Here is a 12,714-nt window from a genome sequence, read left to right as displayed (position 1 = left end):
GGACATCTGCCTGTGTTACTTCTTATCTATGTATGTATGTATGTATGTATTTTATTTTGGCTGTACCGGGTCTTAGTTGTGGCATGTGGGATCTTGTTGCGGCATGCAGGATCTTTCAGTTCCAGCATGTGGACTTCTTAGTTGCAGCATGCAAACTCTTAGTTGCGGCATGCATGCGGGATCTAGTTTTCCGATCAGGGATGGAACCCGGCCCCCTGCACTGGGAGCACAGAGTCTTACCCACTGGACCACCAGGGAAGTCCCTGCCTGTGTTATTTCTTTGGTAACTTCCTTCCTTTCTTTTTTATAACTTCCTTCTTTTCATTTTTTCACACTTCATTTCTGGAATCCTTGTTATTAATCAAATTTTCTCAATGTTGTATTTCAATCCATCTGCTATCATACTTTAAATATCCAATATCTTTGTCTTACATTTTGAATGTATGTGTGTCTATATACATACACACATACATATATTTATGTATATATAATATACACGTCTGTGTACTATATATGTATGTATTTTATACGCATGTATAGTATTATATATATATATACAAATGAAGTTTTTAAACAGATGCAGTATTTTTTCTTTCTGAGGATATTTGTAATAAGGTTTGCTTTTAGTGTTAAAATTTTTCTCTGCTTTTTTTCTAGCTGTTATGTTGAAGAATTTTCTTTGGTGATTCTTGACTGTCTATTCATACTTGAAGTGAGGCTTTTAAGCTGTAGGACTTGTCAACCAGTGAGCTTTGCTGTGGGGAGATTGGGTCAGCGTGGGAATTCCCTGAAAAGACAGATGGGCCCCTGTAAATGTCAGTTTCTATAGGTCTTTGATTTTGACCTGGTCAGTGTTTTCTAGTCTCTTTCCTGAAAGGATAGCCAGGCTACACTGTTGCAGAAGCTGAGCTGTGGCAGGAGTATAAGGGAACAGTTTTTCATGCAGATTCTCACACAATCCCCTTGTTTTTTTTTGTTGTTGTTTGTTTGTTTTCGCGGTAGGCTGGCCTCTCACTGTTGTGGCCTCTCCCGCTGCGGAGCACAGGCTCCGGACGCGCAGGCTCAGCGGCCATGGCTCACGGGCCCAGCCGCTCCGCGGCATGTGGGATCTTCCCGGACCGGGGCACGAACCCGTGTCCCCTGCATCGGCAGGCGGACTCTCAACCACTGCGCCACCAGGGAAGCCCAATCCCCTTGTTTTTAACAAATGAGACAGAATTAAACTTAAAAGCTAGGGGCTTCCCTGGTGGCACAGTGGTTAAGAATCTGCCTGCCAAAGCAGGAGACATGGGTTCGAGCCCTGGTCTGGGAAGATCACACATGCCGTGGAGCAACTAAGTCTGTGTGCCACAACTACTGAGCTTGCGCTCTAGAGCCCGTGAGCCACAACTACTGAGCCCCTGTGACACAACTACTGAAGCCCATATGCCACAACTACTGAAGCCTGCGCCCCTAGAGTCTGTGCTCTGCAACAAGAGATGCCATCGCAATGAGAAGCATTCGCACTGCAACGAAGAGTAGTCCCTGCTCGCTGCAACTGGAGAAAGCCCGCGCCCAGGAATGAAGACCCAATGCAGCCAATAAATGAATAAATTAATTAAATAAATCTATAAAAAAAAAAACTTAAAAGCTTTTGCACAGTAAAGGAAATCACAAACAAAATGAAAAGACAACCTACAGATTGGGAGAAAATATTTACAAACAATGCAACAGACAAGGAATTGATTTCCAAAATATACAAACAGCTCATACAGCTCAATATCAAAAAAACAAACAACCCAATCAAAAAATCGGCAGAAGACCTAAATGGACATTTCTCCAAAGAAGACATACTGCTGGACAATAGGCATGGGAAAAGGTGCTCAACATCACTAATTGTTAGAGAAATGCAAATCAAAACTAAAATGAGGTATCACCTCACACTGGTCAGAATGGCCATCATCAAAAAGCCTACAAATAATAAATGCTGGAGAGGGTGTGAAGAAAAGGGGACCTTCCTACACTGTTGGTGGGAATGTAAATTGGTGTAGCTACTATGGAGAACAGTATGGAGGTTCCTTAAAAAACTAAAAATAGAGCTACCATATGACACGTTAATCCCACTCCTGAGCATATATCCAGAAAAGATGAAGACTCTAATTTGAAAAGATACATGCACCCCAATGTTCACTGTAGCACTATTTACAATAGCCAAGACATGGAAACAAGCTGTCCATTGACAGATGAATGGATAAAGAAAATGTGGTACATATATACAATGGAACACTACTCAGCCATAAAAAAGAATGAAATAATACCATTTGCAGCAATATAGATGGACCTAGAGATTATCATACCAAGTGAAGTTAAGTCAAAAAGAGAAAGACAAATACCGTATGATATCACTTATATGTGGAATCTTAAAAAAAATTATACAAACGAACTTATTTACAAAACAGAAATAGACTCTCAGACATAGAAAACAAACTTATAGTTACCAAAGGTGAAAGGGGAGGGAGGGATAAATTAGGAATTTGGGATTAACAGATACACCCTACTATATATAAAATAGGTAAACAACAAGGACCTGCTATTTAGCACAGTGAACTATACTCCATATCTCATAATAAACTATAATGGAAAAGAATCTGAAAAACAATATATATATGTATATGTATAACTGCATCACTTTACTGTATACCTGAATCATCGTAAATCAACCATACTTCAAAAAAAAAGAAATTCCCCTTGTTTTTAGAATGGTGTCTCCTGGTCCAATATCTCTACTCTCTCTAGGGTGGATCTAGGTTTTGTGGGGCCTCAAGCTTATATCATTTGTGGGGCCCTCTTCTGGACAAAGAAAACATAAAATTATGAAGCACAATTAAATACAAGGCCTTGGAAGGGACCTGTGCATGGGGAGCCCGAGGCCTAGGCTTCAGTAGCTTCATGGTTGGGCTGGCTCTTCATCTTGCTTCTTGCAGATGCTGGAGGCGTATGCCTGATGTTACTGGCTGAAGAGGGCATCTGGAGGTCTTATTGTTACTTATCATCTTTCATCTAATTCTCTACTTTTTAGCCGCATCCCACACCCTGGTTCTTTGGGAATAATCAGTATCTTACCATCCTGGAGCTTTACGGCATTTACAGTTCAGTAAGTACACTTCTTGCTGGGGCATCTCTCACTGCAGGCAGCTGGGCTTCCACTTTCTCTGCTGAGCTAAGTCTCATCACTCAGTCATCAACTTTCCACCTTCTAGAACCTTGTGGATATCTCTTAGCTGCTATTATTACCCACCTTGTTCTCTTTGTCATAGTGGATTTATTCCTTTTTTATTCCATTGAGGCCATTTATGTGGGGTTTTAGGAGAGTATAGAAATAAACAGGCTCAATTTGCCATGTTTAATTGGAAGCCTTATTCTGTCCTTAGATAATTTTATATTTGTCATTAACTTTATTCCTTTATTTTATTCAGTTAAATAAGTTTATTATAAAACTAAACATTAGTCGTACTACATATCTGAAACTTAAATACCTCAATGTTCTCATGATCTGGTATTTTTTGAGCCAATATATCAACACTTGTTGGCCCAACAAGCTAGTGTGCTCTCATATTAATCAAATTGAATATTCTGTAAAGGAGAATATACCAGAAAATGTCTACAATTTTTTAAAACAAAATTACAAAATGATTCATATTACCAAAGGAGTCTACCAAAAAATCCCTATGTTTTATGAAAAAATACTTTGTCTAGTTTATTTTTCTAGATGATGTTCAATAAATGTTTGTTAAATAAATAAATGCTCCCAGAAAGTCCTATCTCATCCACTCAGATGACTTCATTTCTATCAGAATATTTCCCTTCCCAAACTATTCTCCAAACTCTTAGCAAATGAGATGTGGAAATATTTATGGTAACGTTTTCCAAACTCCGCTCCTTGGAATCTCAGATTTCCAAGAATACTAATACATAACATCTAAGAAAACAATGTGCAGTCAAGTACATTTTATAAGCTCTGATTTCAGTAAAGTTCAATAACTTTCTTTACATTAAGGACTTCTTAGGGTCTTAACTATGATAATATGCATTTTAAGTGTGGGATAATTACAAGTATTTCTCAAATAGATTTTATTACCAATCCTGTTTAGACAGCATATTATTTATTCCTTCCAGAGCAAATTGCATCAAAATACAGTTTAGAACATTTTTTGCCAACAGTATATTTCCTAATTCTGGACTTGTAGAAGACAGGTCCTGAGAAGGAGGTTTTTTTCCCTCCCATTAAAAGTTCTATTCTACATCTTGATTTCTCAGGATTACCCTGTCTTGAAACTCTCTGGAATATCAGGCCAACTGTCTTCTCACATGATCTAAATGATGCAGAGTCCAATAAAGCCTGTGTCAGAGAACTTTCGATGTTAGAGTTGCTGGGGGAAAAGCAGAAATGAATAGCAGATAATATTGGGATGGTACAGCCCAAGACAGGCCATCCAAGGAGTCCTGAACTGAATATCTTGCTCATACCTTAGGATCAGGGTTAATTTTAAGGAGAGTCAGGTAGAGAAAGAGAACACACCAAGGGTGATCATTAAGCACTCTCCTTCTCTCTCTGCCCGTTAGCGTTTCCCAAACTTTCTCTCTGTATGTGTTAAACATCCACATTTCACGGCCAGAGCCTCCAATTCACTGAATCAGAGTCTCTGGAGAAGGGGGTGAAGAATCTGTAGGCAGAAAAACTGATTCCCAGGACTGGCAGGTGTAGGAAATACCGCACTTAGAACCACAATGATAGGGCTTGCTGGCCACTCCTGAGCATGACCTCACTCTGCTCTCAGATCCATGATAATCCTGTTGGAGAATGGGAACTCACTCTCTGCCGTATGTACCTGCTTTGCTTGAGATGCTGATCGCAAATTTCTGAGCCCAGTCTCTCACCCTGGTTCTGTTTTCTGGCTCTCTGTTTAACATTTTGGATTGGCCTTCAACTGAATGAATTCTCTCCTGGATTAATCTTCCCAGGGCAGCTCAGAAGAAAAGATCTGAATACCTTCTCCTAATATTTGAGGGAACTGAATGTTAAATAGATTCACGGTAAGTAAAGAACAGCTGTGGAAGGGGATTTAAAAAATTGGTTAACACAGGATTCAAAAGTACAAACAAAGTAATAACTAAAAACTATGATTCTTCTATATTGTTTCTACCAGCTCTACTGTTCTTGTGCTTGGAAACTACTAGTATCTTATGAACCCTTCTGGAGATAGTCTAATGCATTTATACACATTTATGTATATGTGTGTACACATTTCTTTTACACAAAGGTGTTATATACTCTGCTCTGCACCTTGCTTTGAGAAAATTAGGGGAAAATCCAATTTGTCTTTTATAGATTGAATTGGGTCCCCCAAAAGATATCTTGAATTCCTAACCCCCAGCATCTTAGAAAGTGACCTTATTTGGAAATAAAGTCACTGTGGATGTAAAGAAAGTTAAGATGAGGTCATACTGGAGTGGGCTGCGCCCTTAATCCTATGTGACTGGTGTCCTTATAAAAGGAGGACGCAGACGCACAGTGAGAATGTGATGTGATGACTGACATCGGAGGCAGATACTGGAGTGATGCAGCTGTGAGCCAAGGAACGCCAGGGCTTGCTACAAGTCATCAGAAGCTAAGAACAGACAAGGAACGATCCGCTCCTATAAGCTTCAGAGGGAGCAGGGCCATGCCGACACCTTGATTTTGGACTTCTAGCATCCAGAACTGTGATATAATACATTTCCATCGTTTCAAGTCACACAGTTTGTAGCACTTTTTTCAGCAGTCCTAGATCTTTCCAAATCAATAGAGAGCTGCTTCATTCTGTTTGGTGGCTGAATTAGTATTCCATTGTATGGCTGGACCATAATTTATTTTTCTTTTTAATTAATTAATTAATTTGGCCGCACCACATGGTTTGCGAGATCTTAGTTCCCAGACCAGGGATGGAACCCGGGCCACGGCAGTGAAAGTGCCAAGTCCTAACCACTGGATCACCAGGGAATTCCCTGGACCATAATTTACTCAGTTCTCTACTGATGACCATTTTCAAACAACTTTGCCATTAAAAACAATGCAAACCGAATAGCTACATATATATATGTCATTTCATACAAACGTGAGACGATCCTGAGCTAAATCCACAGGAGCAATGGATGCTTAAATTGAAATAAGATGTTTTGTACGTGAACAAGTAAGAAATTATTATGACTTGAATAACCTTAAGTTTCCACAAACAGAGTATAATAAAATTGTGCTTAAGCCAGTAATGATGCTAAAGGGCAGGGCTCTGACCTCACGTCTCCCCCATCCCTCTCCCTAACTGTCCACCTGCTGTGTGACCTTTTAGACAAGCCTCCCTTCTCTCCTCTGGATCTCTGCTGCACTTGAGATTTTAGTATGTTTTTCTTTTTTTTTTTATTCAAGTATAGTTGATTTACAATGTTGTATTAATTTCTGCTGTACAGCAAAGTGATTCAGTTATATATATGTGTATGTATACATACATATTCAGTTATATATATACGTATGTACACATGCATTTTTAAAAATATTTTATTGGAGTATATTTGCTTTACAATGTTGTGTTAGTTTCTACTGTACCGCAAACTGAATCAGCTATATGTATACATGTATCCCCGATGTTTTGGATTTCCTTCCCATTTAGGTCACCACAGAGCACTGAGTAGAGTTCCCTGTGCTATATAGTAGGTTCTCATTAGTTATCTATTTTATACATAGTATCAATAGTGTATAAATGTCAATCCCAATCTCCCAATTCATCCCACCCCTTATATACATTCTTTTTTATATTCTTTTCCATTATGATTTATCACAGGATATTGATACAGTTCCCTGTCCTATACAGTAGGATCTTGTTGTTTGAGTTTTTAGCATTTTAACACTAAGTTCTTAGGGTAGATACGAGAATCAAATTAAAAAAAAAAAACTTTGTGAAAGCAATCGCCCTACATAAAGACAGGAATTGCTATTGTTTTTGCCTGTTGCAATAACTTTATATTCCCTTCATCCATACTCTATCCTCAAAAACACACACACACACACAGTTGCACTGGGTAATATCTGTTTCTCACGTTTGTTGTCATGTATTTAGTAGTTTCTTACTGTCTCCTCCCTTATATTTGCCCACAACAGTTAGCATACTGTCTTTTCCACAAACATTACTACCTGACTAATAACTATTTACTCGGTGCTTTTATTGCTAAATTTTTCATCAATGAAAATACTTTATTTCCTGAAGGCAGTCTGAGGATTTACTTTTACAGAGTAGGGTCTCTATGAACCTGGTTCTTCCTCTTTCTGCTTTTCTCAGATTAGAATAATGGTTGGGGATATTATCTTTTTTTTTTCCTTTGGCTGTGTTGGGTTTTCGTTGCTGCGCCCGGGCTTTCTCTAGTTGCGGCGAGCGGGGGCTACTCTTCCTTGCGGCGTGCGGGCTTCTCATTGCAGTGGTTTCTCTTGTTGCGGAGCACAGGCTCTAGGCGCGCGGGCTTCAGTAGTTGCAGCATGCGGCCTCAGTGGTTGTGGCTCGCGGGCCCTAGAGTGCGCGGGTTTCAGTAGTTGTGGTACGTGGGCTTAGTTGCTCCGCGGCATGTGGGATCTTCCCGGACCAGCGATCGAACTCGTGTTCCCTACATTGGCAGGCGGATCCTTAGCCACTGCACCACCAGGGAAGTCTGGGGATACTTTTTTTTTTTTTTTTTTTTTTGCGGTACATGAACCTCTCATTGTTGTGGCCTCTCCCCCTGCGGAGCACAGGCTCCGGACGCGCAGGCTCAGTGGCCATGGCTCACGGGTCTAGCCGCTCCGCGGCATGTGGGATCCTCCCACATGGGGGCACAAACCCGTGTCCCCTGCATCAGCAGGCAGACTCTCAACCACTGTGCCACCAGGGAAGCCACTGGGGATACATTTTTTAACCAACGCATTTAAAAAAATCAGTACAAGAGGACTCCCCTGGTGGCTCAGTGGTTAAGAATTCGCCTGCCAATGCAGGGGACACAGGTTCGAGCCCTGGTCTGGGAAGATCCCACTTGCTGCGGAGCAACTAAGCCCGTGTGCCACAACTACCGAGCCTGTGCTCTACAGCCCGCAAGCCACGACTACTGAGCCCACGTGCCACAACTGCAGAAGTCCGCACACCTAGAGCCTGTGCTCCGCAACAAGAGAAGCCACCACAATGAGAAGCCTGCGCACCACAAGGAAGAGTAGCCCCCGCTCACTGCAACTAGAGAAAGCCCGCGCGCAGCAACGAAGACCCAATGCAGCCAAAAGAAAAAAAAAAATTCAGTACAAGATACATTTAGTTGTCACAGACAATCCACGATGAGAGCCACACAAAGGAAGGAGGTAATTTCACCTTGATTTCCTAGATCATGAAGACTTTTCTTTCTAGAAAGGGTTTCGGATCAGGACTCTGGTCACATGGTTGTTATTCTTAGTATCCTCAGCCTTGTTGCCTGCCAAGAATTGTCAGAGCTAAGAGGAGGCTGTGGTTTATAGGATATAATTGGTAAAGCGCTAGGAAGAGTCCTAAGTCTTCACACGTCTCCCCTACAGCATTCCAAAGTACTTAAAATTCCTACCTTCAGAGTTAATGCTCTCTTGCTCAAATGTAAACAGCCTGAAGGGATATCATAACAAACCAATATCAGTCATCAGCAACTCAGCCCGAATTGGTCTATTAGATTCTTTTCCTGATGACTCTACATGGCCAAGAAGAAAGTGAAAATTCAACCAAGAAGCTTTCACTGAAGCCAGCCTTGTGCTCTTGCTGTCGTCGTGAGAGAGAAAAGTCAGGCCAGATACACATCCCCCATCACTCTTTCCACGGACCAGGAGACCAGGGCTCTTTTGCAAAGAGGAACTACTGGGATTGGAGAGGTCTAGTGAATTGGTCTACAAGGATCTTCTTCACTTGCTTGCAGTCAACTGTCACGAAGAGGTAGCTGTTAAGTTTTTCTAAACTTTCAGCATGACAAGTTGATGACTCTGGCAGTCAAAATGGTCCATCACATTCTTTAACACATAATGTTGGAAGTGCCTATTTTTTGAACCAAGCTATGTAATGCGATGAACGTATTCTGTACCGTCCTCTGTTTTCCCTTTTCGCCGTTTCTTTGATCACTGTGGGTCCACTGATCTCCATCTATTGCCAGAGGCTATTTGACTTCTTTGATGAATATTTATGGCTAAAGAAGTAGTCACTACTTTCCAATGGGTCTTACCAGCGGATGCTAGTTCCCAAGCCTGAGATCTGCTGGGGGATTGACTGCCTGGTTTGTTGAGATAGTTGGTGTCTTTCTCTCTCTCTCTCACCTTTTCAAGTCTCACAAGACTAGAAAAACTGTTGGAAGGAGGTGATCTAGGTAGACCTGCCCAGATTCTTAGCCACGACTTTCAAGAACTCACATTCATTTCAAGAGCAGTAAAGGATTGCAAATTGAAAAAACTGAAAGCGCTCCATGGAAGAAATACTTACTTTGCTTGAGAACCGCCAACAAATTGCAGGTGGTTTCATAAATTAGGTTCACGCACAGATGTTTCAACTCAAATATTGCTTTCTGTTTTTGATTTATTGAACTTGTCATATTATCTCTTTGTGAAATTGATCCGTTATGAGAAAATTTTATCTAAATAGAGAACTCTCCACTTCTCATAACAGTATTTTTACTCAGTTACTGGCTTGTTCTCCTCTGCCTAAAAACATGAGCAAGCCTCTCTCCATCCTAAAATTTTTAAACATCCCGTCATGGGCACTATTTCCTACTCAAGTGAATGTTTCACGTCTCTCCTTCTCTTTCCGGTAGACTTCTTGAGAAGCCTCCGTGTTCTAACTTCCCATTTTCTCCTTAACTGATTGTAATAATATCATTAATAATAATAATAGTTAATATTCGTTGAATGAATGATGTGTGTGTGCCAGGTACTGTGCGCCTTACACGTATTATCTCATTTAAATCTTCCAAGCATCCGATGAGGTGGTATCATCAGCAGCCCTATTTACACAGATGAGAACATTGAGGCTTAGAGAGTATTTGTATGTTGCTCAGGAAATCAGACAGTGAGTGAGTGGCAACACAAAAAACTCTAGTTTCCTCCTGGAGATGCTGTCTAAATCATTGCTACAATGCACAATGTGCACTGTCTCTACCAACTCACTGCAGCCAATTATAGCCTAATCATCATATCCATGGGTTTATTTTCAGTCTTCACTCTACTTAATCTTCCCACAGCAGTTGCCACTGTTGGACCTTTGGACCTTCCTACATCCTTCATTTCCACGGTAGTACACTCTGTCGTTGCTTCCACATTTCTAAATATCCTTTCTGACTTCCTGATTTGTCCTCCCATTCTCTCTTAAATGTTGGGCTTATCTGACTTTCCGTTTTCCTTTAAATGTCTCCCCTGGGTGATCTCAATGACTCCTATGTCCTCAACAATCACCTCAACTCAAATTCCACTGTCCCTTTCCCCTGAGCTCCAGGTTCATCTCTACATATAGGCACTAGAAACATACAAATCAATTTTATTATCTTTCATTTAAAGCCTGTTCCTCCCTCTGCATTTCCTCTGTCATTTAAAACATAGGTTATCTAAACATACAAACTGAAGTATGGGGGTGGGGGGAAGGTTTCTTTTTTAAAAACATTTTTTTCTTTCATGCCCACATTTAATTGGTTATTATATCTAGTGTATTCTAACTTTTTAATTTAAAAATTCATCCACTCATTTCCATTACCATTCCTGCTGCTTTAACTCAGACTCTCACCCCAGGTATTGTGTACTGTACTTTATTGTAGTCCCTACAACAGTTAGCCCAATTTTGTACACAGATACAGACCATCAGGCATTTGTTCAGTGATAGATGAATATCTATTCAACACTTAACACTTCATGAAGATTATGCTACTGTCTAGTACTTATACAGAACTTGCTCTCGTCAGACATAATTCTAAATTAATCTTCACAAATTTTTTGAAGTAGGTACAATTATTATTCCCATTTTATAGATGGAGAAACAGAGAAAGGAACTGACCTGCCCAAGTTTATACAGCTAATAAATGGCAGAGCTGGAATTAGATCAGTTTGGCTTCAAACTCATGCTCATAACCATTGTATTTCCTTATGTTTCCTTTTGCTCTGCTTCTTTGTATTACACTGAGGTCCCAAATATTTTTCCATTATAGCTATGACAGACAATACTTACTAAATTCCCAAACTTAGAGATATAGATCTGGAACTAAATTCACATTCTCAGCTTCCTCCAACCTCTCACGTAATCCTAGAGCAATTCAGGACCAAAATGAGTTCAGAGTTTTGAAGGAAAACTGGATTTTAAAGTAGGGCCACTGGCCCAACAACATGCAAGATGCAAACAATCAGCATGGTTCCTATAACTCAAAGCAAACTTAGACCTCGGGAGTAGGACCTGGACCTCTTGGTGGGTGTCAGGGCTGCCACGTTGGACCATGGGTAGCACTGAGTTGAAAAACCAAGGCTATAAGGCAGGACAAAATATAGTATGGAGCTGCCATTGGGACAAGCTGAGGAGATGGTCTAGAAGACCCAGTGAGTGAAGGTAAAAGAAAAGTCCACGTGGAGGAATGGGTTAATGTCAATAAACATAAAGGGGTCAAGAATACAAAGAAACTGAGAACCAAGTTGGGTCATGGAACTATGGGGTTGAGCCCGGGGCAGCAACGTGCTCTTTATCACACTGTGTATCTCACTACGCTACTCCTCCCTGTGCTTCCGAGAGTCAACAACGTGTAGAGGACAAGTGTGCCTTTGGAACCAGGGTAAAGTCACTTCAGATTTCTTACTCTCTGTGGTAGAGTGGAAAGGTTTTTGAACTGAGGATCAGAAGACCTGCATTATAACTTGATTCTACAATCAGCTGGAAACGTGACGCTGGAAAAGCACCTTAAACTCTCTGCAGCTCACTTTTCTCCTTTGTAAAATCAGGCTTCAACATGGTGGCCTCTGATAGTGATGCAGTTACAAAGTTTAGGATCCTTTACACAGTGGTCTTGACACTTTTTTGAACATGGACTCTCTTCAGTAAAGAAATGTGAGCAAGTACCTCCATTTAGGAATGCGCTGCCTGGACAGATTTACTGTACGTTATTTAGAAATATATAAATTTGTACATGTACCACTTTACTAAGATATTAAGTATGTTATGAAACACAAAAATAGAAACATAAATGCCCTAGCTGCCTACTGTTTGTTTATTGATTAAACAAACAAAATAGTTAAATGCCAAGGGCGATGTATCATATTATCATTTAGAATCTCAGGGCACAGTGTACAGGTAGGGTGAGGTTTATCATTACCATGGATGCAAATGCCTATCTAAAATAGTTCTAGACAATTGTGATTTTTTTTTGTCCACTTCTTGTTAGATCTGATTAGATTGCCATTACTTTTATATTGCAATTCGGCTGACAAAGAGCTCTTCCTTGGGTTCAGAAAAGTGTCAGGAATGTTAGTTTCTTGTTCACTGGCTCTTACAGGTTAGCGTTATCTTCATTATGAAGTTTCTTTGCAGAAATCTTTTCAAAACATGTATCCATTAAATAAACATTAGTTAACTAGATCACATAGCACATACATTCACTTCACCGGATTTCTTGGGTTCCCTCAATAGCAGCCCCTGAGGGAAGGACTGAGTG

This window comes from Aethalodelphis obliquidens, unplaced genomic scaffold (assembly GCF_003676395.1).
Source record: "Aethalodelphis obliquidens isolate GAN/ISIS:26980383/991018 unplaced genomic scaffold, ASM367639v1 scaffold3, whole genome shotgun sequence".
NCBI lineage: Eukaryota > Metazoa > Chordata > Mammalia > Artiodactyla > Delphinidae > Aethalodelphis > Aethalodelphis obliquidens.
The sequence above is the reverse complement of the archived record's forward strand: the minus strand, read 5'-3'. Positions refer to the sequence as shown.